At 33.9% G+C, this 4,436-nt stretch overlaps 1 protein-coding gene across 1 annotated transcript in view; it reads left to right on the plus strand.

Moving 5' to 3' along the window:
- The first annotated feature begins 2,260 nt into the window (after window positions 1-2,260).
- LOC107754905 (G-protein-signaling modulator 2-like) overlaps window positions 2,261-4,436 on the plus strand; it is a 20,835-nt gene continuing 18,659 nt past the window's right edge. Inside the window, exon 1 of the mRNA XM_016571536.1 lies at window positions 2,261-2,479. The gene's annotated coding sequence lies outside the window, so the exon portion shown is untranslated. The remainder of the gene's footprint in view (window positions 2,480-4,436) is intronic.

Below are 4,436 nucleotides of genomic sequence, written 5' to 3' on the forward strand. Positions count from 1 at the left end.
AACCAGGCAAGTTATGTTTTATATGTTGTAATTCTGTACGGTTTTGAATGTGTACATATCTATCTGTATGTATGTATATGTACATGTTTACAGTATTAACATTTGTAAAGAGAAATATAAAGATTAATTGGTAGATTCATGGATTTCTGAGTGATATAGGCCTACAGGTAACCAGGCAAGTTATGTTTTATATGTTGTAATTCTGTAGAATTTGTTAACTACAATTTCTATTGGCAAAAACAGTGGTTTGATATTTCCTTATCATTTCAAAAGTTGTTTTGTGTTTATAACTGTATTTATATTTAGCTGAAACGCCTGTAATAGGCTGTTTAATGTCAAGTTCCCATAGAGTGACAACACGTCCTGCAATGTGCTCATCATATGTTCCTGATACATAATGTATTTTTTTCCCCCTGCCATATAAATGTTAAAAAGCATCTTTGTAGCAAAGACTGTAAGGTATGCGTTTGTAAAGACATTGACTTTTAAACTAAACCCACTCTCAAAAGTGTTATTTTGAGCTAAAAGTGTAACAACTAGCCCCGGGTTCTCCTTTCTGCTGGTTGATTCTTTTCATTTTACAACTTAAAAATGACTTAAGTATTGAAATGTTGCAGCTATCCACATTCATTCGCGCGTCCATTTGTTAACTTGATGTGCGAGGCTTCCGGTGCCATTAGCTTTCAGTTATTTTAGCTCTAGGCTACTAAAACATTCGGTTATGCTGCAAACTGGTATTTGTCATGATATTATTTTAGTTCATTATCATAATCATAAACACACTGGTTTGTCGAACAAATAGTCTTACCGTTTACTGTTTGTTTGTTACACTTTTAATTATTTACCTGAACGGAAGTCTCGTGCATTCAAAGAAAATAGCTTACGTTCGCGTTTCGAAATAGAGCAGGGATTGAAATGCCAAATGTGTTTAATTAACAGTGGAATGTTTTCATGTGTCCAAAGACTGCTGTTGTGTTGCTTTATATGTAGCCTTCTCTTCTAATTCGCACCAAATGTGCATTTATACTTTATTGGCTATAAACAGCTAGTAAAATCATTGTAAACTTTTTATATATTGTATTATAGCCTACTGTATATTTTCTAGCTGTAATAGCCTACATTATTTATTTGTTTATGTCTGTTTTCAAATGCTCTTTGAGTGGCCTTAAGTGTATTAATGCATCAAACCAGAGTGCATTACAGAGATGGAAATATTATCCAATTTTATGCTCTATCTGTGTAATGGATTTTATACATTTTTTTTTAGCTTTAATAGTGCAATTAAGCTGATGTCGTTACTCGTGCTTGCTATTATGTTTGTGTATGTGCGTAAGCAAGCTGGCCCAATGTGTACGTGTATCTATTTTTGAGCTCAAGTCTTGATTTTTCTGCTTTAATGTGTACAATATAATTACTTTAAAAAAAAAAAAACAGGAAAAATGAATACATAAAATGTCTTTCTGCTAGATTTGTCTGTCAGTAATAAACACTGACCCCTGCTGGTCAATACATCACACTACTTACTCACCATAATTATTTTAATGAGATTTGAGTCATGTTTAAGGTTTTGAAAGTCCTGTTTTGTTCTATATTCATTTTTGCTAACAATTAGAACCAAATTGAGGTGCAGACAAAAATGGTCCTTCTTCGTTTATTTATTTATTTTGTTTATTTATTTTTGAATGTTTTCACAAGCATTTTCATCTAATCTGCCACAAAATGTTGACCCAATTTTGCAATCAATTTTGCCAAGTAATTTGGATCTAGCAGCACTTGGGCGTCCAATTCATTTTAGAGAATTGATTCTTTCAGATTATCAGTTCAATGAATCGATTCACCGCGAGTCATCACTTAATGTTTTCCGCTCTATTTTTATTGTTAAAATGTCTTTTGGATTAGTTTATAGCCTGCCCACGTGTGCTTTAACAATTTAACAATATTTCTACCGTCATTCCTAAAGTTTTAGTCTAAAACAAAGTCACACAGTGTCAGGAAATTTACAAATAGAAATGTTATGAATTGGTGCGACCAAAACAAAAATCGTCTCAGCATTAGTTTGTTAATATTAACAATGTTAATTATTAGTAATGCCGGTAATTCTACAATATTGCTCCCCCTTCATCTTTTTACAGCGATATGTGAATCACTTTGCGAATCGGTTCGACTGAAGCATTCAAAAGAGTCTGTTCAAAAACGATTCGTTCGCGAGCATTACTTCAGCACTGAAGCATTATGATGGCGAGGCGTGGCGTTTTACAAAAACTCCTCTGTAATGATTGGCGTGCCAAAGTGAAAGACGTTTTCCTTTTTCTGAGAAAAAAAAAAAACTTACGAAAGGAAAGTGTCTTGAGAAAACATGGCGGAGTAAGAGAAAGAAACTTTACCGATGCTTCTTGAAAAAGCGAGAAACTCTCCCACCACAGGACATGTAACGTTAGCGCGGTTACACACTTTAAAGCTGTTCAAATCTGAAAGTGAGGTATGAGTTTGATTTCGTTTCTCTTCGGCATTATTTTGTTTGTGCCTGAACAGCTTCTCCTTCTCTGAACTATTCTGTAGCCTATGTGTTGCATAGTACTTCCTTGTCTTTTTTTAAAGAAAGTTCTTGCATTATTTTTAACTTATATGGCAATTTCATGCAAAAACGACTTTCTGCTAACGTTAGTCAAAATTATCTTTACAGTTTATCTCAAAGACACGTCAGTATATGCTGACCATGGCATAGTAGTAGGGAGTAAATGGTAACCACAATCGGTTCTGTCAAAACAAAAATGGGTAAAAAAAAAATAATAATTTTACTTATTATATATATTTTTTTACATAAAAAAGGCTCCTTGTGGTATTATTAAGCACATTTTCAAAATGACAAAATGCCATTTTCATTACTGTACTCCCCTAAAAATAAAGATATAATATTTACATTTCAATGTATTTATACCAATAGGCCTAATATAATATAGAATTTTATTTTATAGGACAGTTGGCATTTTATTTATTTATTTATACTTGTGTCCAAACAGGATGATTTTCATCAAGACTCATCATTGATAGTAATGAGAATTACAAGTAAGATAATTGGTTTTTATTAAAATAAGAATTGAGTATGTTCCTAATTCTTTTGAAAATGTGTAAGCTGCTTTCCAAAGCCGCCTGTGGGATTTTATGAGAAAAGGCTCATGGAAAGGCTCCGGCTGACAGAATGGACACAGCAGCTTGTGTTTGTGTGCTTGAATCTTTTAATGAATCGCAGGCGTTTACAGTGTACAGGCTGCACCTTTGTGTTTTATTCTGTTCACAAAGCTATTGTCACTCTTGTAGAGGCTTTGAATAAGTGGCCTCAACGACTCTGGAACTGTTAGCATAAAGAAAACATGAACTGAAATGATGGTGCAGTTGTTTCTTTATTTGATTTCAGATCAGTGTGTGAGTGGTTAAATGTTCCTGGCATGATTGTTTAGTGAAATTACCCTGCAAAGGAAGTTGAAATGTCAAAACAAAAAGGAAAATTCATAGAGCGTGTCTTTATCACATGCTTGAGTAAACATATGGTTGGACATGGCCTGCATGGGCTTTGCTGGACCAACTGGCTCAGGACTTTAGGAAAGGAGCCACAAAACCACCGTGTTTGGCCTATCGTGGTCTAAAACAGTGGTTCCCAACCCTGGTCCTTGAGGCACCCCAACACTGCATGTTTTGCATGTCTCCTTAATCAAACACACCTGATTCAGGTCATCAGCTCATTAGTAGAGACTCCAAGACCTGAAATTGGTGTGTCAGAGAAAGGAGACATGCAAAATGTGCAGTGTTGGGGTGCCTCCAGGACCAGGGTTGGGAACTACTGGTCTAAAATACGGAAGTGTTTACAATTCATATCAAATGAACCTTTTTTTTTTGTTTTGTTCAAGACATTGCAGAGATGAAGGTCTCAGCCCTTTCCTGAGTATTCAGATTGTTGGTTGATCTAGTTTTGAATGTGAACAATGCTTTTAGATTTCTGCTCAATACACGGAATTCCTGAAGTACAAACAAATATGATTTATGTTGTGTTTTCCCGCTGTTCTGTTTCTGCTCAGGATAAAATTAATTCAAAGATGAAAGTGTTGTCATTGTTAACTCACACTCTTGCGTTCCCAAACTTGGGACGTTCTCCTGTGCAGTGTTATTTTAGTATCGTTTCTAAATATACTATTGAATAATTGAATTAGCTTTTATTTTTATATTTTTGTTTTCATTTTTAATTTTAGTTAAAATTTTAGTAATTTTGTTATGACTTATGTTTTGTTAGTTTTAGTTTTTTTAATATCTTTTATCTAATATCTTTTTTTTTTTTTTTTTTATTTTTTCCCTTTACGCATCAAAAGCTCAGACAGCTCCTGAACCTCATGTGACAAATCTCGTAAACATGTAAAATACAACCATACAATACATTAAAAAGT

The sequence above is a fragment of the Sinocyclocheilus rhinocerous genome, unplaced genomic scaffold, assembly GCF_001515625.1.
Source record: "Sinocyclocheilus rhinocerous isolate Xijiao unplaced genomic scaffold, SAMN03320098_v1.1 scaffold2788, whole genome shotgun sequence".
Taxonomy (NCBI): domain Eukaryota; kingdom Metazoa; phylum Chordata; class Actinopteri; order Cypriniformes; family Cyprinidae; genus Sinocyclocheilus; species Sinocyclocheilus rhinocerous.